Source organism: Jaculus jaculus, chromosome 2 (assembly GCF_020740685.1).
Source record: "Jaculus jaculus isolate mJacJac1 chromosome 2, mJacJac1.mat.Y.cur, whole genome shotgun sequence".
NCBI classification, from domain to species: domain Eukaryota; kingdom Metazoa; phylum Chordata; class Mammalia; order Rodentia; family Dipodidae; genus Jaculus; species Jaculus jaculus.
Window position 1 is genome coordinate 165,145,657 of NC_059103.1, and position 24,971 is coordinate 165,170,627.

Below are 24,971 nucleotides of genomic sequence, written 5' to 3' on the forward strand. Positions count from 1 at the left end.
GACCTGGTGTGTCCATTCTCTCCTACCCTCCCCCCCACTTTCTACTTTTCTCTCTCACAAATAACTAAATAAGTTTTTAAAATTGCAATAAGTGGATAGTAGCATAATGTCAGGTAAATTTCAGGATTGATATAAAGATCAAATGATAGTGATGCCTATAATCTCTCTCTTTTTTTTTTTTTTTTTTTTTTGGCTTTTCAAAGTAGGGTCTCACTCTGGCCTAGGCTGACTGACCTGGACTCATCTCAGAGTGGTCTCGAACTCAAGGCAATATTCTGCCTCTGCCTCCCGAGTGCTGGAATTAAAGGCATGTGCCACCATGCCCAGATCTTTTTTTTTTTTTTTTCTCTTCCACTAATAACTTTTTCTTTAATTTGTGTGGGAGAACGCGTATGATGTGTATGTCTGAGTGTGGACACACATATGCCATGGCGCACCTGTGGAGGTCAGAGGGCTTCTCTGGGCATAGTTCCTTGCTTTTTGCCTTATTTTAACGCAGGTCTCACTTGTTCCTCATGATTCTGCTGTCTCTGTTTCCCTTCTTGTTGTACACACAGTGGAATTAAGAAGCTCCCACTATGCTTCCAGCTATACATGGGTTCTGGGGATTTAATCTTGCATCTTCAGGCTTGTTCAGAAAGCATTCACCCTCAGAGCCATTTCATCAGCCTGAAGGTTTTTGGTTTTGGAGAGGAGCAGGGTCTTATTACATTGCCTGGGCTGGCCTGGAAATTGCTGTGTAGACCAGACTGGCTTCAAACTTAGAACAATTCTCCTGCCTCTATCTCCTGAAGTGCAGGAGTTAAAAAAGATTGGTCCCAGCTTGGTTTTTTGAGGTAGAATTACACTCTAGCCCAGACTATCCTGGAATTCACTATCTAGTTTTTGGGTATCCTCAAACTCATGGTGATCCTCCTACCTCTGCCCCCCCGCTTCAAGGGCTGGGATTAAAGGCATGTGCCATCACCCCCGGATTTATAAATATTTTATTTATTTATTGTTTTTTCAAGTTAGAGTCTCGCTCTAGGCCAGGCTGACCTGGAATTCACTATGTAGTCTCAGGGTGGCCTCAAACTCATGGCAATCCTCCTACCTCTGCCTCCCAAGTGCTGGGATTAAAGGCATGCACCACCATGCCCAGCTTAATTTATTTATTTATTGGTTTTTCAAGCTAGGGTCTGCCGACTTGGAATTCACTATGTAGTCTCAGGGTGGCCTCGAATTCTCGACAATCCACCTACCTCTGCCTCCCGAGTGCTGAGATTATTTTATTTGCAAACAGAGAGAGAGAGATAAAGAGAAGACACACATACACAGAGAATGGGTATGCCAGGACCTGTAATAACCACTGCAAACAAACTCCAGATGCATGCACTACTTTGTGTGTCTGGCTTTATCTGTGTACTGGGGAATTGAACCTGGGTCATTAGGTTTTGCAGACAAGCACCTTAACTGCTGAGTCATGTCTCCAGCCCCCCCCTTTTTAAATTTATTTTTAATTTATTTTTTGAGGTAGGGTCTCACTCTAGCCCAGGCTGACCTGGAACACACTTTTTAGTCCCAGGCTGAACTTGAACTCACAATGATTCTCCTATCTCTGCCTCCTAAGAGTTAGGATTAAAGGTGTGCACTACCATGCCCAGGTAGTTAGTTTAACTGAATTGGTGAGCTCAAGGTTTAATGAAAAATCCTGTCTCAAAGACTAAAAAGTGGATAATAATTGAGAAAGACACCAGACATCCAATTCTGATCTCCACAAGTATGCCTAAACATATCTGCACATGCAAACACACACACATACAAACATGTATATACAAACGTACCTACACCACACACACTTACACACACAAAATGTGGGGAGGGCTGGAGAGATGGCATAGCGGTTAAGGCACTTGCCTGCAAAGCCAAAGGACCCAGGTTTGATTCTCTAGGACCCACGTAAGCCAGATGCACAAGGTGATATATGTGCCATGAGTTTGTTTGTAGTGGCTGGATGCCCTGATATGCCCATTCTCTCTCTCTCTCTTTCTCTCCCAAATAAATAAATAAAACTGAAATATTTTTAAAAAGTGGGGGGGAAAGTGAATTCAGAGGTTGGGGATGTAGTTCCATGATAGAGTGCTTGCCTAGTATGCTTGAGACCATTTGATTCTCAGTACTGCATGAAAGAAAAACAAAAAACAAACCTAAATCAAACCAGTGTCTCAATTACAATCCTCCATTGACGTTCATTGTGCATAGAATAAAACCAACCCCTATTTCAGAGCTTACAAAGTCTGAATAATAAAGCCTTAAACCCTTACTGCGATGCTCCCTCTATTTCCAGGTTTTTTTCCCACAGATCTTTGTACTAAAGCTCCTCAGCTTTTATCTCGGCTCTGACATCATCCCTAAGAGACATTTTGCCCATGCTTGTTACTGGTGCTTTGCCCAACCTGACACATTCTCTTCATCTCCTCACCTGATTTATTTTTATTCATCACTCTCTATCTGAAATTTTTTAACTTTTTATTGACAACTTCCATAAATATAAACAATATACCATGATCGTAATTCCCTCCCTAACACTACACTTTTCTTCTTGTAATTCCTTCCTCCACTGAATCCCTTCTTTCCAACTGGACTCTTTTATTTTGATGCCATCATTTTTCCCTCCTATTATGCAGTTCTTGTGTAGATGGTGCCAGCCACTGTGAGGTCCTGCATATCAAGGCCACTTTGTGTCTGGATGACAGCATTGTAAGCACTCCTTCCCTTCGTTTGGCTCTTACATTCTTTCTGCCGCCTCTTTTCTCCCTTCCTTCCTTCCTTCCTTCCTTCCTTCCTTCCTTCCTTCCTTCCTTCCTTCCTTCCTTCCTTCCTCCCTCCCTCCCTCCCTCCCTTCCTCTCTTCCTTCCTCCCTTCCTTCCTTCCTTTCTTTTTTTGTTTTTAGAGGTAGGGTCTTGCTCTAATTCAGACTGACCTGGGATTCACTATGTAGTCTCAGGGAGGCCTCAAACTCATGATGATCCTCCTACCTTTATCTCCCAAGTGCTGGGATTAAAGGCATGCGCCACCATGCCCAGCTCAATTAACTCTTTATTTTCCTCCTCTTCCTCCTCCTCCCTTTTTTTTTTTTTTTTTTAAGGTAGGGTCTCTCTGGTCCAGGCTAGCCTGTAATTCATTATGGAGTCTCAGGTTGGCCTAAGACTCACAGCAATCCTCCTACCTCTGCCTATTGAGTGTTGGGATTAAAGGCATGCCCCACCACGCCCAACTCAATTAACTTTCTTTTAAAAAAGTTATTTTTATTTACTTATTTGAGAGAGAGAGAGGAAGAGTGGGCATGCCAGGGTATCCAGCCACTGCAAACTAACTCCAGATGCATGTGCCACCTCATGCATCTGGCTTATGTGGGTCCTGGGAAATTGAACCTGGGTCCTTTGGTTTTGCAGGCAAGTTCCTTAACTACTAAGCCATCTCTCCAGCCCTCAATTAACTTTTTCTTTTTTTAAGATTTTTTAAATTTTTATTTGAGAGCGACAGACAGAGAGAGAAAGAGGCAGATAGAGAGAGAGAGAGAATGGGCACGCCAGGGCTTCCAGCCACTGCGAACGAACTCCAGACGCGTGCACCCCTTGTGCATCTGGCTAACGTGGGTCCTGGGGAATCGAGCCTTGAACCGGGGTCTTTAGGCTTCACAGGCAAGGGCTTAATTGCTAAGCCATTTCTCCAGCCCCTCAATTAACTTTTTAAAGCATATTTTTATTTATTTCAGAGAGAAAAAGAAGGAGAGAGAGAGAAAGAGAGAGAGAGAAAGGGCATGCCAGTACCTCTAGCCACTGCAAACAAACTCCAGATACATGTGCCAACTTGTGCATCTGGTTTATGTGGGTACTGGAGAATTGAATCTGGGTCATTAAGCTTCAGAGGCAAGTGCCTTAGCCATTAAGCTATTTCTCCAGCCCTAACTTTTTAAGAAATATTTTTATTTATTTATTTATAAGCTGAGATAGAGAGAATGGGTGGGCCAGGGCCTTTAGCTGCTGCAAATGAACTCCAGATGCATGTGCCATTGGCTTTACCTGGGTACTGGGGAATCAAACCAGCATCATTAGGCTTTGCAGGCAAGTGTAACTGCTGAACCATCTCTGTAGCCCTCAATTAACGTTTTTTTTTTTTTGTTTTTGTTTTTTTCAAGGTAGGGTCTCAATCTAGTCCAGGGTGACGTGGAATTCACTATGGAGTCTCAGGGTGGCCTTGAACTCATGATGATCCTCCTACCTCTGCCTCCCAACTGCTGGGATTAAAGGCATGCACTACCACAACCATGCCTGGCCTTAATTAGCTTTAAAAAAATAGTTATAGGGCTGGAGAGCTGGCTTAGCGGTTAAGCACTTGCCTATGAAGCTTAAGGACCCCGGTTCGAGGCTCGGTTCCCCAGGTCCCACGTTAGCCAGATGCACAAGGGGGCGCACGCGTCTGGAGTTCGTTTGCAGTGGCTGGAAGCCCTGGTGCGCCCTTTCTCTCTCTCTCTCCCTCTATCTGTCTTTCTCTCTGTGTCTGTCGCTCTCAAATAAAAAATAAAAAAATAAAAATAAAAAAAAATAGTTATATTATTTATTTGAGAGAGAGAGAGAGAATGAGTGCATCAGGACTTTTTACTACTGCGAATTCCAGATGGATGTACCATCGTGTGACTGCTCTACATAGGCACTGGAGATTGAACCTAGGCTGTCAGGCTTTGCAAGGGTCTACAACCAATGAGCCATGTCCTCAGCCCTCAACTAACTTTAAAATATTGTTTTATTGTCAATTTCATACATAATTCGTAATGTATTTTGATCACAATTCTCTCCCATTACTTGATTTTCCCACCCTCCCCCATTCCCCTTCTACTCAATCTCTTCTTTCTAACTAGTCCCTCATGCATTTTGATACTTTTTTTTTTTGAAGTAGGGTCTCATGATAGTCCAGGCTTACCTGGAAGTCACTATGTAGGCTCAGGCTGACTTCAAACTCACAGTGATCCTCGTATTTGAGAGAGAGAGAGGAATGAGCGAGCATGAGCATGCCAGGATTCCTAGCCGTTGTAAATGAACTCTAGACACATGTGCCACCCTGTGCATCTGGCTTACATGGGTACTAGGGAATTGAACCTGGGTCCTTAGCCTTTGCAGGTAAGTGCCTTAACCACTAAGCCATCTTTCCAGCCCCTAATCAACTTTTTTTTTTTTTTTTTTTTGGTTTTTCAAGGTAGAGTCTCATTCTAGCCCAGGCTGACCTGGAATTTACCGTGGAGTTTCAGGGTAGCTTTGAACTCATGGCGATCCTCCTACCTCTGCCTCCTGAGTGCTGCAATTAAAAGCATGTGCCACCATGCCTGGCTTCCTGACCAACATTTTAACTTAAATAAATTAGTACTTGAGATTCGGCTTAGTGGTAGAATGCTTGCCTGGCATGCATGAGTCCTTGGGTTCAGTTCCCAGTACTGCAAAAATAAATGTATTATGATTTGTTGGGGATATAACATAGTTAGTAGAATGCTTGCCTGACATGCATGGTCTCCTGTATGGCAAGCTATAACAAAGGAAAATTAATTGATTGATTTTTGTGTGTGTGTGTGTGGTTTTTCAGGGTAGGGTCTCACTCTGGTTCAGGCTGACCTGAAATTTACTATGGAGTCTCAGGGTGGCCTTGAACTCACAGCGATCCTCCTACCTCTGCTTTCTGAGTGCTGAGATTAAAGGCGTGCACCACCATGCCCTGCAAGTGATTGATTTTGAGACAGGGTTTCATGTAGCTGAGGAAGTCCTGATTCTCCTGTCTCCACCTCCCAAGGATCACAGACATCTATCACCATCCCCAGGTAAAATTTCTACTTTTTTGGTTTTTTTTTTTTGATCAAACTCAGGATCTCACACATGGTAGGTAGATACACTCTTAGCCCCATTTTAAGTTTGAAATAGGGTCTCCTAAGTCATCCAGGCTGGCCCTAACCTTATGCTTTTCCTGCTCAGTCTCCTGAGTAGCTAGGATTGTTAAAATAATTATAATGCCCGCGCCATCAAACCTATCCTCAAATAACACGTCTTTACAAAAAGTTTAAGGGTTGGGAGATGGCTCAGTGGATAAAGCACTGCTATGCAAGCGTGAGGCCCTTAGTTCGCATATCCAGTACCCACACAAAATGCTGGGCAGGCTGATATGTGCCTGAAATCCCAGCTCTGGGAGTCGGAGACAGGTGGATCCCTAGGGCTTACTGGCTAGGCTACTTAGTCTAGCTGTGGCTGCCTCTGTTTCAAAAAATAAAGTAGGAAGTGACTGAGGATTACACTTACCATTACACTCTGGGCTCCGCAGGCATACACATACCAATACACTAATACACACACCAATATTTTCACTGCACATGGTACCGTGCCAACTAACATTCCTATTTTTAAATCTTTAAAAAAAATTTTTTTGTTCATTTTTATTTATTTACTTGAGTGTGACAGTGAGAGAGAGAAAGAGACAGAGAGAGAGAGAGAGAGAATGGGACGCCAGGGCTTCCAGCCACTGCAAATGAACTCCAGACGCCTGTGCCCCCTTGTGCATCTGGCTAATGTGGGTCCTGGGTAACTGAGCCTCAAACTGTGGTCCTTAGGTTTCACAGGCAAGCGCTTAACCACTAAGCCATCTCTCCAGCCCCTTAAATCTTTTTTTTTTTTTTTTTTTTTTTTTTGAGGTAGGGTCTTGCTCTCATCCAGGCTGGCCTGAAATTCACTCTGTAGTCTCAGGTGGCCTTGAACTCATGGTAATCCTCCTATTTCAGCCTCCTGAGTACTGGGATTAAAAATGTACACCACCATGCCAGGCCCCCAGCTTTTTAAATTTGTTTTGTTTTGTTTTGTTTTTTTGTTTTTCGAGGTAGGATCTCACTCTAGCCCAGGCTGACCTGGAACTCACTAAGTAGTGTCAGGGCAGCCTCGAACTCACGGTGATTCTCCCACCTCTGCCTCCTGAGTGCTAGGATTAAAGGCGTAAGCCACCATACCCTGTTTAAAATACTTTTTAAAATTTATTTGCAAGCAGAGAGAGATGGAGAGAAGAGAAACAGACAGAATGGGCAGGGCAGGGCCTCCTACCACTGCAAATAAACTCCAGACATGACACTTGTGCATCTGACTTTATATGGGTATTGGGAAATTGAACCTAGGCTTTCAGGCTTTGCAAACAAATGCCTTTAAGCACTAAGCCATTTCCCCAGCCCGAATAGAATTTCTTTCTTCCTCTTCTTTTTTTTTCTTTTTTTTTTTTTGGTTTTTCAAGGTAGGGTCTTGCTGTAGCCTAGGCTGACCTGGAATTCACTATGTAGTCTCAGGATGGCCTTGAACTCACAATGGTCTTTCTCCTCCAGCCCCCAGTGAACATTTCTTAATCATTAATTCACACCGTAGAATAGATGACTAATAAGTATCCCAGTACACTGCTTCTCTTGGGCATTGACTTTTAGCTGGGACCAGAGCTTTCAGGTCAGGAAAAAGCTGGCTGGTAAGATTTTAATTATCAATTTACTGACTGAGGAGAGTTTCTTCACCACTCCCCAGAAAAGTCATCCCTCTTTTACAGGCCACCCCCATTTTCTGTCTGTACTTGCTACTGGATCTCATCCAACTTCTTGGGAGTTTCCCTCAGAAGACTTTCTTTCCTAGGTGGGCTTGACCCCATGTTCTGAATAGTAGTTTAAGCTTTCAGGCTTAGGGATTCTTTTTTGCAGTAGCCAGACCTTGGGCATGCAAAGCCAGGGCCCCTGGGGTCAGTCAGCTGGGCCCTTCTCACCCTCTGTCCCAGAGGCAGTTTGCAGTAGCTGGTGCCACCTCAGCAGTATGTTCCTGGCCTGCCCACACCCTGGTTCCACCCTCCAGCTCTGCCCTGGCTTTGTTTCCTGCCCCTTTCCTGGGTGCACCTTGTCTTGCTTTTTAACTGGCTGTATGCCCAATTTCTTATTCTGATTTCTGGAAACATTTCTCCATTACTGGTGCGGCAATTCTGCCCTCTAGTAGTTGAAACTAGAAGCACACACTTCCCTCTGGAAAGACTCCTTCCTTTCTCTAGTCCCTCCCCATTCACTGCCTTCCTTTGGAGGAAGGATTGAAGAGGAACTCAGTCTCTCAGCTCAGGAGATCCAGGAGACCTGGCTGTCTCTATACCTTGATGATGGTCAATGTACACGGAACTCAAGCCACAGTTTCGGCTTTCCCCTCTTGTCTGTTCTTCTTTTCTCCCCAGCCCTTGTTCATGATAGACATGAGGTATTCCAAGGGCTGAAAATATGGTACCACATCTAATTAACAGATAATCCCATAAATGATAGGTTGACATTTACTTAGTGAGAGTAGGGAGAAATTAATTTTTATTGATAAAGTTTACTCAAATTAAGGGATGTATGTCATGTAATTTTCCAAACTGAGGAACTTCCTCGAAAGCATACACTTTGCCCTCTGGACATAACCACTATTCTGACTGCTGTTTGGAGATTAGATTTGATGGAAGTACTTTTTGTGTTTGACTTCTTTTTTGTTTGTTTCTTTTTTAAAATTTCTTTCACATAATATGTTTTGGGGATTTGTTAATGTGGATACATATAATACTTATTTTCGTTGCTGAATAGTATTTCCTTGTCTGGACACACCATGGTTTGTTTATCCCATTCTCTTATTACTGATGAACATTCAGTGTTTCCAGATTCATTCCAGGCTATTCTGAATAAATCTACTATCAACAACTCTTTTCATAGATGTGTGATTTAACTTGTCCTAGGAAAGTACTTAAGACCAGCATTACTGGGTCATATTTAAATTTACTAGAAATGGTTATTTCCCAAAATGATTATATCATTCTTTTAAATATTTTTTTAAATTTTTTATTTATTTTATTTGAGAACGACAGGCACAGAGAGAAAGACAGATAGAGGGAGAGAGAGAATGGGCTTGCCAGGGCTTCCAGCCTCTGCAAACGAACTCCAGACCCGTGCGCCCCCTTGTGCATCTGGCTAACATGGGACCTGGGGAACCGAGCCTCGAACCAGGGTCCTTAGGCTTCACAGGCAAGCGCTTAACCGCTAAGCCATCTCTCCAGCCCGATTATATCATTCTTTGGTTTTGCTTTTTACATATGGTATGTGTGTACACATGTTCATATTTATGTGAGCAAATGTATGTCTGTATGCATGTGGAGGCTAGAGGTTGATGCCAGATGTCATTAATCATTTTCCCCTGTAATTAAAATAATTTATTTATGTATTTGTGTGTGTGTATGGGTGTGCCAGGGTCTCTTGCTGCTGCAACTGAACGTCCAGTTTTGTGTGGGTAGGTGGCTGGGGAATTGAATCTGGGCTGGTAGGCTTTGCAAGCAAGCACCGTTAACCACTGAGCTATCTCCCTGGGCCCACCACTTTAATTTTTTTTTTTTTTTTTGAGGTAAGGTCTCACTCTAGCCCAGGCTGACCTGAAATTCACTATGTAGTCTCAGGGTGGCCTCGAATTTACAGTGATCCTCCTACCTCTGCCTCCCGAGTGCTGGGATTAAAGGCGTGCACCACCACACCCGGCCACTTTAATTTTTAAATTAGTTTTTATTAATTAATTTTTAACATAGGTTGTAATATGTCCCCTCCCCCCTCCCCTTAGGGCCCTCTTTAGTAGGGCTATTGGTGTCACTGTGGGGTAATTAGGGCCTCTGTCTGTCTCTGGGGGAGCTGTGCTTCGGGGTGTTGCTACCTGCCTTGTGGCTCTTACAGTCTTCCCGCCCGTCCGCTCTGCCACAACAATCCCAGAGCCTTGGCAGGGGTGTGATCAGTTCGTGTTGATTTCTCTGCAGCCCTGTATTTTCTGTTAGGACGTGTTTCGGTTCATTGCAGTGTTTGGCGTTGTTTTGGGCATGTGGGTGTCAGGCTAGCCCCGGAAGCAACACTGGGGTTACCGCTTCCTCCGCACTTTCTTCTGGACCCTGGTAGGTGTGGTGGAGGTGGCCCAGCACATCGTGAATGTTCGGCTGTCTCTTCTTGTATTGCTGTATCTCCAATCTCCCTGGTATTCTCTGCCATCTTTCGGATAAAACAGATTTTCCTTCAACCAAGTGTGAGATAAGCTTTGACTAAAGGGAATATTCCCAGGAGCTTGAGGGACATTTTGATGAGGTTGCCCACTCAATTTGTACATGGAATTGGAAACACTGGGGGATGTCTGTGTGATTGTGTGACTATCCTGACCACGGGGTGCTGACTTGGTTCCCCGAACCAGTTATGAGTTCTCTCCCAAGTCCAATCAGAGGGCAGTTGGTTACCCACAAAGGTTGAGTGACACAAGTGTGTGCTTCTTGTCTGGCTGGTGGATTGCATGGCCTGAAGGGTCTCCTGCTAATTCACATTGTGGGGTGACCATTGTCTTCCAGTAGTTCCCATAGCCATGGGGGTTTACCAAGCAAGATTTTTTTGTTTTTGTTTTTCTAGGTAGGGTCTCACTCTAGGCTGACCTGGAATTCACTCTGTAGTCTCAGGGTGGCCTTGAACTCACGGCAATCCTCCTACCTCTGCCTCCCGAGTGGTATTAAAGGCGTGTGCCACCACGCCTGGTGCAAGAACATTTTTTCCTCTCCGTTCTCATGTTATCACTCAGTGCTCTGGGTTGACAACCTGTAGCACCTTACATTTTGAGACAAGATCTCTCACTGAACCTAAAGCTGACGAATTCAGCTCGACCAGCTAGCCAGCAAGCTGCAGGGATCCTGTCCATGTCTTCTCTACGCCAAGAGTCCAGATGCATGCTGCCGTGCCCAGCTTATACGAAGGTGCTGGGAACCCAAACTCAGATCCTCATGCTCACGCGCAAGGACTAGCCCATGGAGCCATCTCCCCAGCCTCGAGTTATTCATTTCCTCACTCATTTCTGAGTGTTTGCGCGTGTGTGCAGGTGTCCATGTGTGTGAGCGTGGGTGTGGGTGTGTGCGTGGAGGTTAGAAGGCAACTTTCAGGTTCATCCTCACTGTTCCACCTCATTTTCTCTTTTTTCTCTCAATTTCACTCTACTATTCTTTTTGCTGTGCTTGCTGAGAACTTCTGAGAAATTCTCCCATCTGGCCATCAGAGTGTTGTGATTCTAGAAGCCTGCCACAGCTTCTGGGTTTATTTGTTTGTTTTTTATTTTATTTTAATTTTTTTCTTTTTTAAACATTTTTGTTTATTTTTTATTTATTTGAGAGTGACAGGCAGAGAAAGAAGCAGAGAGAGAGAGAAAGAATGGGCATGCCAGGGCCTCCACCCACTGCAAACAAACTGGCTTTATGTAGGTACTGGGGAATCAAACCCAGACCCCTATGCTTTGCAAGCAAGTGCCTTAACCAATGAGTCATGTTTCCAACCCTTTTTTTTTGTTTGTTTTTTCAATTTTTCAAGGTGGGTCCCACTGTGGTCCAGGTGTGGTGGCACACGCCTTTAATCCCAGCACTCGGGAGGCAAAGGTAGGAGGATCGCCATGAGTTCGAGACCACCCTGAGACTACATAGTGAATTCCAGGTCAGCCTGAGCTAGAGAGAGACCCTACCTCAAAAAACCAAATCAAATAAAATAAAAATAAGGGGGTAAAATATAGTCTGTTGGGCTTGCCTCAAAAAAACCAAAAAAGGAAAAGGAAAAAGAGAAATACATTGGGCGTGGTGGCACATGGCTTTAATCCCAGCACTCAGGAGGCAGAGGTAGGAGGATCACCGTAAGTTCAAGGCCACCCTGAGACCACATAGTGAATTCCAGGTCAGCCTGGACTAGAGTGAGACCCTACCTCAGAAAACCCAAAATTAATTAAATAAATAAATAATGAAAGAAATGCATCTGTACTGAAAATGTACACATTGCTCTTGTCATTCTGTAAATAAAACAGCTTAACAATGATTTGCACAGAACTTACATGATGTATTTACATTAGACATTCTAAGCAATCTAGATATATAGTATATGAGAGTATGGAATCTGTAGTATATGAGAGGGCTGAAAGTGTAGCTTGATGGTAGAACACTTGCCTAACACATATAAGGCTTTGGGTCCAGTTCCCAGCATCACAATAAAAAAACAAATAAGAGACTGTATACAGCTTATAAGCAGCTATTATGCTATATTATATAAGGGACTGAGCATTTGCAACAGGTCTTAAAACCAATCATCCACAGAAACTAAGAGAAGACTGTATTTTCCTTTTTTAAAAAGCTGGGCTAGAGCTGGAGAGATGGCTTAGTGGTTAAGTGATTGCCTGTGAAGCCTAAGGACCCTGGTCTGAGGCTAGATTCTCCAGGACCCACGTTAGCCAAATGCACAAGGGGGCGCACGCATGTGGAGTTCATTTGCAGTAGCTGGAGGCCCTGGTGCGCCCATTCTCTCTCTCTCTCTCTATCTGCCTTTCTCTGTCACTCGCAAATAAATAAAACAAACAAACAAACAAACAAAAATCTGGGCTTGAGATATAGCTTAGCAGTTAAGGTGCTTGCCTGGGAAGCCTACGGACTCAGGTTTGATTCCCCAGAACCCATGTAAGCTGGATGCATAAGGTGGCACATGCATCTGGAGTTCATCTGCAGCAAGTGGAGGCTCTGGCATGCCTATTCTCTCTCTCTCCTTTCTCTCTCTCAAATAAATAAATAAATTAAAAAAAATATTTGGGCTGGGGAGATGGCTTAGTGGTTAAGGCACTTGTCTACAAAGCCTAAGGAGCCAGGCCGACCTCCCCAGGACCCACATAAACCAGATGCACAAGGTGGCACATACGTCTGGAGTTCATTTACAGCAGCTGGAGGCTCTGGCATGCCCATTCTCTCTTTCTCTCTATCTTACTCTCTCTCTCTCTCTCAAATAAATAAATTAATTAAAATAAAAAATATATTTTTTAAAAAGCTGTTGGTCAGTTGTGGTAGCTCCCACCTTTGATCCTAGCCCTTGGGAGGCCGAGGTAAGTGGACAGCCTGGAGTTATCGCATGAGTTCCAGGTCAGCCTAGGCTAGAGTGAAGACCTATTTCAGGGGAAGAAAAAAAATAAAGAATTTTAAGCAGCAGAATTACATGACCTGATTCATATTTAGACATGTAATTGTAGACCACCCAAGATGAGCTTAGCAAAGGAAAGATATGGGAAGTAAAGTTTGAGGAAAAGATGGAGAAGAAAAAGACATTAGGACCAGAAAAAGGAAACACAAACGCCTTAGATGAGTTGAACATGAGTGCTTAGGCTTTGCAGGCAAGCATCTTAACTGCTAAGCATCTCTTCAGTCCTCTTTTTCTTTCTTTCTTTTCTTTTTTTGAGGTAGGGTCTCACTCTAGCTCAGGCTGACCTGGAATTCACTATGGAGTCTCAGGGTGGCCTCAAACTCACAGGGATCCTCCTACTTCTGCCTCCCAAGTGCTGGGATTAAAGGCGTGTGCCACCACGCCGGGCCCTCTTTTTTTTCTTTTTTTTAAAATTTATGTGTGTTTGTGTGTATGTCGAGGCCTCTTGCTGCTGCAAATGCTTGTAACACTTTTTGCTTCTGTCATATGTGGGCTGCTTGGGAATTGATCCTGGGCAGATAGGATTTGCAAGCAAGTGCCTTTAACAGCTGAGTCATCTTCCAAGATCCTGCATTTCTTTTCCAAATAGTTTTAGCCTGCAGATTTCCTAGGCTCAAAAACTTAATCCCAGCACTTGGTAGGATATAGGAAGATTGCTGTGAGTTCAAGGCAAGTCTGAGACCACAGAGTGAATTCCAGGTCAGCCTGGGCTAGAGTGAGACCCTACTTCAAAACAAACTAACAAAAATGTCATATAGAGTGGTCAGTTAGACAATATATATACGAAAATTGGAACCATACAGAGAAGATCAGCATAGCCCCTGTGCAAGGATGGCATGCAAATTTGTGAAGTGTTCCCTGATTTGGGTTTGTTTGTTTTTTTTTTTTTTTTTTTTTGGTTTTTCGAAGTAGGGTCTCACTATAGCCCAGGCTGACCTGGAATTCACTATGGAGTCTCAGGGTGGCCTTGAACTCACAGTGATCCTCTTACCTCTGCCTCCTGAGTGCTGGGACTAACAGCGTGAGCCACCATGCCCAGTTTTTAAAAAGTTAAAAAATATATCATATAGAATCACTTGAAATAATGTCTGTCTGGTACCTAAAATTGTAGTGTGAAATTTCCATCTATGTCTCTGAGCATTTAAAGCATAAAGAGCATCACATGACACTGTTTTATTAAATCACCTACATATTGTCCCTGAGCACAATGGCTTTTCTCTGAAGGTTTCCAAAGAATAATCATGCCTAGAAATGAATTTATTCAGGGGGAGTTGAATAAGGAATCCAGATTTCACTTAGAATACTCATTTTTCTATGGAAAATATTATGATAATTTATTTTTTTATTTTTATTTATTTATTTGAGAGCAACAGGCAGAGAGAGAAAGAGGCAGATAGATAGAGAATGGGTACGCGAGGGCCTTTAGCCACTGCAAACAAACTCCAGATGCCAGTGCCCCTTTGTGCATCTGGCTTATGTGGGACCCCGGGAATCTAGCCTCGAACTGGGGTCCTTAGGCTTCACAGGCAAGTGCTTAACTGCTAAGCCATCTCTCCAGCCTGAGAATTTATTTTTCACAAGTGACATTTTTTTTTAAAAAAATATTATTTATTTATTTATTTGACAAAGAAAGAGGGAGAGAGAGAGTGAGGGAATGGGTGTGCTAGGGACTCCAGCCACTATAAATGAACTCCAGATGCATGCATGCCTCCTGTGCATCTGGCTAACGTGGGTCCTGGGGAATCGAATCTGGGTCCTTTGGCTTTGCAGGCAAACACCTTAACTGCTAAGCTATCTCTCCAGCCCCAGTTTTTTAAATTTATTATTTGTGCTGGAAATTGGCAACAGGTATTTGTACATGCTAAGCACTTGCTCATACCACTGAGCTGTATTCCTAGGTTTAAGTAGCCTTCACAAGCAATTTTTTGTTTTTCATGTTGCTAGGTAGGGATCCAATACAAGGCCAAAGTTTTTTTGTTTTGTTTTTAAGTTTTCGAGGTAGGGTCGCACTCTAGTTCAGGTTGACCTGGAATTCACTATGTAATCTCAGGCTTCCAGGCCAAAGTTTATACATTTGCTCAGAGTTTTTTTTCTTTCTCTTTTCCTATTTTAAAATTTTCTTTATGGGCTGGGGATGCATTTCAGTGACAGATTCCTTGCCTAGCATGCGTGAAGCTCTGGGTTCAAACTCAGCACAACAGTAAAAATGTCTTTTCCTGCTGGGTGTGTTGCCCTTCATCTTTATTCCCAGCACTTGGGAGGCCTAGATCGAGATCACTGAGTTCAAGGACAGCCAGAGACTACACAGTGAATTCCAGGTTAGCCTGGGCTTGGAAAACCAAAAACCCAAAAATTCTTCTTCCTTTTCAGACCACAATAGGAATATACTATATAGTCTTGGGGAAAAAAAAAATAGGAAAGTACAATTTCTTTTTTTGGTTTTTCAAGGTAGGGTCTCACTCTAGTTCAGGCTAACCTGGAATTCACTATGTATTCTCAGGGTGGTCTTGAACTCATGGCGATTCTCCTACCTTTGCCTCCCCAGTGCTGGGATTAAAGGTGTGTGCCACCATACTCAGGGAGAATAGTACAATTTCTAAACTTTTCATTTGGGGCCAAGAGGTTTGTTTGGTCACAGGGTCTTGTTGCCGTGGAGACTGGTCTGGAATTTGGGATCTCCCCTTCCTTAACTTCCAGAGTGGTGGGATTATGGGTGTGGGTCAACGCTCTAAACTCATAGAAGTTAATTCTGTGTGTGTACGCTTGAGTGCGTGCGTGCATGCGTGTGGGGGGGGGCATAAACCTAGGCTGTTGCTCATACTGCACAAACACTCTACCCTTGAGCTACATTCCTAGCAGAAGTTAATTGTTTCAAGTTAAAATACAAGGCTACAGCCAACCATGGTGTTGCAGACTTGTAAGTCCAGCACCAAGGAGGCTGAGGCCTGAATATTGCAACAAGAGGTCAAGGTCAGCTTGGTCTACAAAGTTCAAGGCAGCCTGAGCTACATAACAAAAGTCTGTCTCAAAAAAAAGGGGGGTGGTGCTGGAGAGATGGCTCAGCAGTTAAGGTGATTGCCTGCAAAACCTAACTACTAGATTTCTATTCCCCAGTACCCATGTAAAGCCAAATGCACAAAGGGACACATGCATCTGAAGTTTGTTTACAGTGGGTAGAGAGCCCCTGGCTTACCCATTCTCTCTCCTTGCAAATAAATAAATAAAAATATTGAAGAAAATTAAAAAGCTCTCTTAAACCCTGACACTTCTGGGCTGGAGAGATGGCTTAGCAGTTAAGACACTTGCCTGCAAAGCCAAATGACCTAAGTTCGATTCCCCAGGACTCTTTTGAATCCAGATGCACAAGGTGGTGCGTGCATCTGGAGTTCATTTGCAGTGGCTAGAAATTGATGCATGCCCATTCTTTCTCTCTCAAATAAGTAAATAAATAAATAAAAACATATTAGAAAACAAAAACTAACATTTCTGAGCTGGGCATGGTGGTGCACGCCTTTAATCCCAGTGCTTGGGAGGCAGAAGTAGGAGGGTAGATGGAGTTCGAGGTCACCCTGAGACTACATAGTGAATTCCAGGTCAGCCTGGGCTAGGGAGAGACCCTACCTCAAAAAAACAAAACAAAAACCCTAACACTTCTAGTAGAGAGAGGGAAGGGGGAAAGGGATAGGGAAAAGGAGAGGGAGAAGTGAGGAGTAAAAAGGAGAGGTGAGGAGAGGGGAGGGGAGAGAAAAAAACAAGGAAAGTTTAAAAATTTTTTTTGTTTTTAATTTTAAAAAATATTTTATATTTATTTGTTTGACAGAGAAAGAGGGAGGGAGGGAGAAGGAAAGAGAGAGAGAGAGAGAGAGGGTATGCCAGGGCCTCCAGGCACTGAGACGAACTCCAGACATGTACACTCCCTTGTGCAGCTGCTGACTAACATGGGTCCTGGGGAATTGAACCTGGGTTCCTTACCTTTGCAGGCAAATGCTTAACTGCTGAGCCATCCCTCCAGCCCTGTTTTTAATGTTTTTTTCTTCTTTTTTCAAAAAAAATTTAGCTGGGCATGGTGGCGCATGCCTTTAATCGGGAGCACTCAGGAGGCAGAGGTAGGAGGATCACTGTGAGTTCGAGGCCACCCTGAGACTACATAGTGAATTCCAGGTCAGCCTGGGCTAGAGTGAGACCCTATCTTGAAAAAAAAAAAAAACAAACAAAAACAAAAAAAAAAATTAAATTTTTATTCACATTTTCCATGATTATAAAAAAATATCCCATGGTAATTCCCTCCCTCCCCACCCCCACACTTTCCCATTTGAAATTCCATTCTCCATCATATTACCTCCCCATTGCAATCATTGTACTTACATATATACAATATTGACCTATTAAGTATCCTCCTCCCTTCCTTTCTCTACCCTTTATGTCTCCTTTTTAACTTACTGGCCTCTGCTACCAAGTATTTTCATTCTCACGCAGAAGCCCAATCATCTGTAGCTAGGATCCACATATGAGAGAGAACATGTGGCGCTTGGCTTTCTGGGCCTGGGTTACCTCACTTAGTATAATACTTTCCAGCTCCATCCATTTTTCTGCAAATTTCATAACTTCATTTTTCTTTACTGCTGAGTAGAACTCCATTGTATAAATGTGCCACATCTTCATTATCCACTCATCTGTTGAGGGACATCTAGGCTGGTTCCATTTCCCAGCTATTGTAAATTGAGCAGCAATAAACATGGTTGAGCATGTACTTCTAAGGAAATGAGATGAGTCCTTTGGATATATGCCTAGGAGTGCTATAGCTGGGTCATATGTTTTTAATTTTTTAATACATTTTATTTATTTATTTATTTGAGAGAGAGAGGCAGATAGAGAAAATGGGCATGCCAAGGGCCTTCATCCACTGCCAACGAACTCCAGACACATGCACCACCTTTAAAAAAAACATTTTATTTTTATTTATTTATTTGACACAGAAAGAGAGAGAGAGAGAGAGAGGGAGAGAAAATGGGTGCGCCAGGGCCTCCAGTCATTGCAAACGAACTCCAGACACGGATGCCCCCTGTACATCTACTATCTGGCTAATATGGGTCCTGGGAAATCGAACCTGGGTCCTTTCGCTTTGCAGGCAAACGCCTTAACCTCTAAGCCATCCATCCAGCCCCCTAAAAAAACAACAAAAAAAACCACTTTTTACTTTGAGAGAGGGAGAGAGAGAATGGGTGCTCGAGGGCCTTCAGCTGCTGCCACCAAACTCCAGACACATGCACTGCCTTGTGCATCTGGTTTAATGTGGGTCCTGGGGAATTGAAGCTGAGTTCTTTGGCTTTGCAGGCAAGGGCCTTAACCGCTAAAGCCATCTCTCCAGCCCTCTTTTTTTTTTTTTTTTTTTTTCATGGTAGGGTCTCAGTCTAGCCCAGGCTGACTGGGTATTCAGTATGTACTCCCAGGTTGGCCTGGAACTCATAGTGGTCCTCCTGCCTCTGCTTCCCCATGGGCCACCACACCTGACTTTCTTCTAAAATTTAAAGAATGTTATTGGGCCGGGCGTGGTGGCGCATGCCTTTAATCCCAACACTTGGGAGGCAGAGGGAGGAGGATTGCCATGAGTTTGAGACCACCCTGAAACTCCGTAGTGAATTCCAGGTCAGCCTGGGCTAGAGTGAGACCCTACCTCAAAAAAAAAAAAAATGTTATTGATCCATGAAATGCTTTGTGGGGTAGAATGGCACATGAGGAATGCAAGTTTGATAATTATCTGCTTGCACACACCCAGAGAGCCACTTTAACAAGCTAATGACAAACTTTCATTCCAGAGCCTGAATAATTTTATGATTATGTAATACACAGGTTAATTTCAGAAATTACTTAAAGCAGAGTCGAGATTAACAGAGTGACCCAAAAACCTCAAAATGTAAACAGGGCATGTCCAGGTGTGTTTTCACTGTTCAAATCAAAAGCCTTAACTTCTACCCTCCCTGCTTTTGAAGGGGCCAAACTAGCTCTTCAGGTAGCTTTGTTCAAATGAGTGGCAGCTAGTAATTCCTCGGGGGTGGGGGGGAGTCTTTCAATTTTGGTGCATAGTTCCCTAGCCCCCACTCTTTAACTTTTTAATCAAAATCTCCTCTCCACCACCACTCCCACTTTTGTCTGCTCAGTTTCCTCTGGGCTCTGGGCTTGTCCTCCCTAGCATCTTCCTGGTAGCTTTTTTTCCTTGAGGTAGCCTAGGCTTGACCTGGAGTTCACTATGTAGTCTCAAAATGATCCTCCTACCTCTGCTTCCCAAGCGCTGGGATTAAAGGTGTATGCCACCATGCCTGACTTCCTTGTAGCTTCTTCTGCCCTCTTTTGTCCTGCTCTCCCAGAGCAGATTGATTTCCATGCCTGTTTTCGCAGGCAGTGATTGAGAGGTGACCTAGGGTAGGAAAGTAAACATAGCAAACTGCATTTTACTGCCCTAGATTAGAAATCAGTTAGTGTGATAAAACTTTCTTTTCTTTCTTTCTTTTTTTTTTTTTTTGGTTTTTCAAGGTAGGGTCTCACTCTAGCCCAGGCTGACCTGGAATTCACTATGGAGTCTCAGGGTGGCCTCGAACTCATGGCAATCCTCCTACCTCTGCCTCCCGAGTGCTGGGATTAAAGGCGTGTGCCACCACGCCTGGTTTTTTTTTTTTTTTTTTTTTTTTTTTTTTTGAGGTAGGGTCTCACTCTAGCTCAGGCTGACCTGGAATTCACTCTGCATTCTCAGGGTGGCCTTGAACTCAAGGTGATCCTCCTACCTCTGCCTCCGGAGTGCTAGGATTAAAGGTGTGTGCCATCACACCCAGCGATAAATCTTAACAAACAAGTGGGATCTTTTGTTGGTAGTGTGCCTGCTAAGGGTACACAGAACACATAAAATACAGGTGGCTGTCACACCTCTTAGGGTAACTGTCTTAAAAAAAAAAAAAAAGAGAGAGAGAGGAAAAACAAGCATTGGCAAAAATGTTCAGAAATTGCAACTCTCATGCACTAGAGATGGGAATGCAAAAGGGTGTTGCCGCCATGTGGAGCAATTCAGGGTGGCTGAGGTCACTGTGAATTTAAGGCCAACCTGGGCTAGAGTGAGGCCCTGCTTCAAACAAGCAGACTGACATGAATTACTCTGTGACCCAGCAATTCTATTCTAAGTATATATTCAGAAGAATTACAATAGTAACTTAAATAGATGCTGGTACACCAATATCCATAGCACCACTGTTCATAATAGTCAAACAGTAGAAGCAACCTGTGTCTGTCTATCTACAGATGAATGGATGAACATTTGTGACATAGATGCAGAATGGAATACTATTCAGCCTCAAATAATGAATGAAGCCGGGCATGGTAGTGCACACCTTTAATCTCAGCACTCGGGAGGCAAAGGTAGGAGGATTGCCATGAGTTTGAGATCACCCTGAGAATATAGAGTTAATTCCAGGTCAGCCAGAGCTAGAGTGAGACCCTACCTTGAAAAACCAAAAAAAAAAAAAAAAAAAAAAAAAAAAAAGAATGAAATTCTGATACATGCTACAACATGGATGAACCTTAAAAACATGTTGGTCCAGCATGGTGGCTATAGTCCCAGCACTCAGGCGGCTGAGGCAAGAGGATTGAGTTTAGAACCAGCCTGGGCTACAAAGAGTACGAGGTGGACCTAGGCACATAGAAATATCCTGCCTTTAAAAAAAAAAACAAGGGCTGGAGAGATGGCTTAGCGGTTAAGCGCTTGCCTGTGAAGCCTAAGGACCCCGGTTCGAGGCTCGGTTCCCCAGGTCCCACGTTAGCCAGATGCACAAGGGGGCGCACTGCGTCTGGAGTTCGTTTGCAGAGGCTGGAAGCCCTGGCACGCCCATTCTCTCTCTCTCCCTCTATCTGTCTTTCTCTCTGTGTCTGTCTCTCTCAAATAAATAAATAAAAATTAAAAAAAAAAAAAAACAAACAAGTGGAGTGTGGGGGCGAACGCCTTTAATCCCAGCATTTGGGAGGCAGATAGGAAGATCATGGTGAGTTCAAGATCAGCCAGGGCAAGAGTGAGACCCTATTTTGAAAACCCCAAAATAAATAAGTAAATAAATAAATTAAAAAACAGACAGCTGGGCATGCTGGCTCATACCTATAATCTCAGCATTTTGGAGCGAGGCAGGTGGAGGGATGGCTGAGGATAGTCTGAGTCTGGTCTTTATAGTGAGGACCAGTCCCCCAAACAAACAATAACAAGAACAACAAAATTATGCTGGATGAAATAAGCCAGGCACAGAAGGACAGATGTGGAGTACTGGGAGAAATCGGATCCATGGGGACAGAAAGCAGAGTAGTGGCTGCCAGAGGCAGGAGAAATGGGGAGTTCAATGGGCAGTGTTTGTAAGAGGCAGTCATGGTTTAGTGCATTAGGTGACGTTAGCTGAATGTATGGTTGATGACAGAGACGGTGATGTTCTATTACAACTTGCACATGCAGAAGGGTGTGGTCAGCCCAGACTTGATTCCCTAATGGGTTTTCAGTGGGCTTTCTGAATCACTCTGTGGCCTGCCCTAGCTCCAGGACCTAGAAGAGATGACTCTGACTTCCTTAATCCCTGCTTAGAGTGGGAAGTTTTGTACTATCATTAAGCACCCTATCCTAGGAAGCTCTGTTTTGAAAAGAGCCACAATTATGGAAGACGCCTGGAACTGTAAACTCCAACTCTCAGATATAAGAATTGTCTAGAGGCATATTGAAAAAAGTTGTGTAATTTGTGTGACAGATCTTAACAGTAGCATAGAAGTCCATTCTATGTATGCATAAATTTGAAATTAAATATATTTTTGAGACAGGGTCTCACTATTTATTCTTTGACTGGCCTGGACCTCACTATGTAGACCAGATTGGCCTCAGCCTCATGAACAATCTTCTTGACTAGGTCTCCTAAGTATTGGGATTACAGGTGTGCACCATTACACTCAGTTTAACACTTAATTTTTAAAAAATTATACATTTTATTACCAAAATAATACTTGTTATTATAGAAAATTTAGAAAATAAGTCAGGCTTTGTGGCATCTCTTCATCCCCTAAATAATAATTAATTTATTTACTTGCAAGCAGAGCCCCAGGGCCTCCTGCCATTGTAAATAAACACCAGGTGTATGAATCACTTTGTGCATCTGGGCACTTGTGGGTACTGGGAAACTAAACTTGCTCCATCAAACTTCGTAAGCAAGTGCACTTAACCATTGAGCCATCTTTCCAGCCGCGGAAACTAATTATTCTAATGTTCAAATAATTCTGTGCATATAGTTTAGTAGATATAGCAACAGACATGAAATAGAGGAATGTTTCATGAACTTGCATGTTTATTACAAAAGGACCTGTGTTTCCTGTACCTTTAAATAAATCATAGATGCTGGGGTGATTCTTACTGCCCATTTGTGGTCAACTGCACCACTGGTTGGAGCATGCAGTGCTTGCAGGAGACTGTCCTCTGGGTCCTGCATCTGTCCAATGCGTGGGCAGCACCCAGATTGTGTTGGACTTGGTATTACCACTTCTTGCAGCATGGAAGAGACCACGTTATCTTTCCAGTATGCAGGGTCCCTACATTCTTTTTGTAGCCCCCCCCCCCCGAGTGTTTCATTGGAATTGTACCAGAAGCGCACCCCTATGTGAAGAGCTCAGTTTGCTTTGGGGTTTTGTCCCAGTATCTGCTGGGGCTTCTCTGCAGCAGCAGTGGTTAGAACTGGGATCCCTGGACTGAGCTCCTGCTCAGAGCACACTAATTGATGTCTTATCCACTTTAGTGAAACAACAAAAAATAGGAAAAGCCCACAGACACTATCCTATCTGAGGCAAATATGATTAGGCCTCTGAGGGCAATTTAGATACATATTTGGGGTTCGAGGAGGTTAAAAGCACGGATGGCACTTAAGAGATCCAAGCGGCCCCGGCCGTGCAGTGTGGACTCCTCCTGGTGGCCACACGGAGTCAGTACACTAGGAATTTGTAGAATGAGGAGTTTGCCTTTAATTACAACTCCCTGCTCGCGCTTGCTCTCTCTCTCTCTCTCTCTCTCTCTCTCTCTCTCTCTCTCTCTCTCTCTCGCTCGCTCTCTCTCGCTCTCTCTCGCTCTCTCTCGCTCTCGCTCGCTCTCGCGCTCTCTCTCTCGCTCTCGCTCTCTCTCTCGGTTAAAGTCCCTCTTAAAATAGATGTCCTATGCAGATCTTTGTATATTAGATAATACAGCTTCAGGATTTTGGTTTTGGTTCAAGAATTCGGACCTATGCCTATGGTAAGGTGGAGCCAGGAGAATCCTTGAGTGGTCTGTCCAGCAGAGAGACCCTGTCTCAAAAGAGGATTGAAGGAGAGGGTGACACTTGGAGGCTGTCCTCTGATGACCACATGTACACATGCCATCCGCAGGCACGCACACACACACACGCACAGAAACACACACATGGACCACATAGATTCCTAAAGGTGGGGATAGGATCAGTATCTTTGTTTTCTTTGTTTTTGTTTTTGCTTTTATTTTTCGACGTGTCTCACGCTAGCTCAGGCTGACCTGGAGTTCACTATGTAGTCTCAGGGTGGCTTCGAACTTACGTCATTTATCTTACCTCTGCCTCCTGAGTGCTGGGATTTAAAGGCTTGTGCCACCACACCTGGCTAAGGTCAGCAACTTAACTTGAAAGCAGCTTCAAGCATTGAAATAAGAATTTTTCATTATTTTTTTAATTAATGAGAGAGAGAGAGAGAGAGAGAGTCAAACTCCAGATGCCTGCACCACTTTGTGTGCATGCACAACCTTGCTCTTGTGTTACCTTGTGCATCTAGCTTAAGGGGTTCTGGGGAGTTGAACACGGGTTCTTAGGCTTTGCAGGCAAGCATCTTAACCGCTAAATCATCTCTCCAGCCCTTTCATTAGTTTAAAAAAATATTTTATGTATTTATTTGAGAGAGAGAGAGAGGGGGAGAGAATGGGCATGCCAGGGCCTCCAGTCACTGCAGATGAACTCCAGATGCATGCGCCACTCTGTGCATCAGGCTTGGGTAGGCTCTGGGGAATCAAACTTGAGTCCTTAAGCTTCGTAGCTAGTGCCTTAACCACTGAGTCATCTCTCCAGTTCCCCCTCATTAATCTTGATTGTAAGTAATAAGCTATATGAGGGCAAGATTCTGTTGGTTTGTTTCAGAAAGGATCTCCCTAAGTACCACAGGCCAGCCACACACTTGTGGTCCTCCTGCATGTTAAGAAGATCCCACCTCCCAGTGCTGGGGTTATAGGCATGCTCCACCACACCTGGCTACTATGCTCTTCAAACAGTATAAATTCCTTGTTGTGTTAGTTGCTTTTACCATTACTGCAGCAAAATACCAGGCAGAAGCGGTTTAAGGAACAAAGGGTTTGTTTGGCTCATAATTTGAGGGTACAGTGCATCACAGTGGGGAAGCCATGACACCCAAGCACCAGGGAGCTGATCACATTTTGTCTGCAGTCAGGAAGCAGGGAGAGATGAAAGGTGCTCAGCTCACTCTTTCCTTTTTATCCAGCTTGGAACCGCAGCCCATGGAATAGTGACACGCACCATTCCCAAATCCAGAAACTCCCTCATAGGCTTGTATCCTGCTGGATCCTGTGTAGTTGACAATCAATAGAAGACATCACATTATTTGTCTAGATTGTCAGACCCCTGTCAACTAACATATCTTAGCTTTTTCTTTCGCACATAGAAAAAAAAACAAAACAAAACAACAAACAGCCTGTTGGAAGGTCCTCACCAAACTCCTGAAAAACTAGAGTGGGTGGAGAGGTAGAGCCAGAGCAAAGGTTGCTCTTTGCTGGGTGGGTATCATCAAGGGGAGGGAGGAGCTTGGGCCTTGGCCAATTTGAGACAGGGAGGAACTGGCCATAGGTGAAGGCAGG

General features: G+C 43.8%; 1 non-coding gene across 1 annotated transcript; it reads left to right on the forward strand.

Annotated features, from left to right (window-relative positions):
- The first annotated feature begins 13,810 nt into the window (after positions 1–13,810).
- LOC123459022 lies at positions 13,811–13,917 on the forward strand. Its single transcript, XR_006635952.1, has one exon. It is a non-coding gene; the product is annotated as a U6 spliceosomal RNA (small nuclear RNA).
- The last annotated feature ends 11,054 nt before the right edge of the window (positions 13,918–24,971 follow it).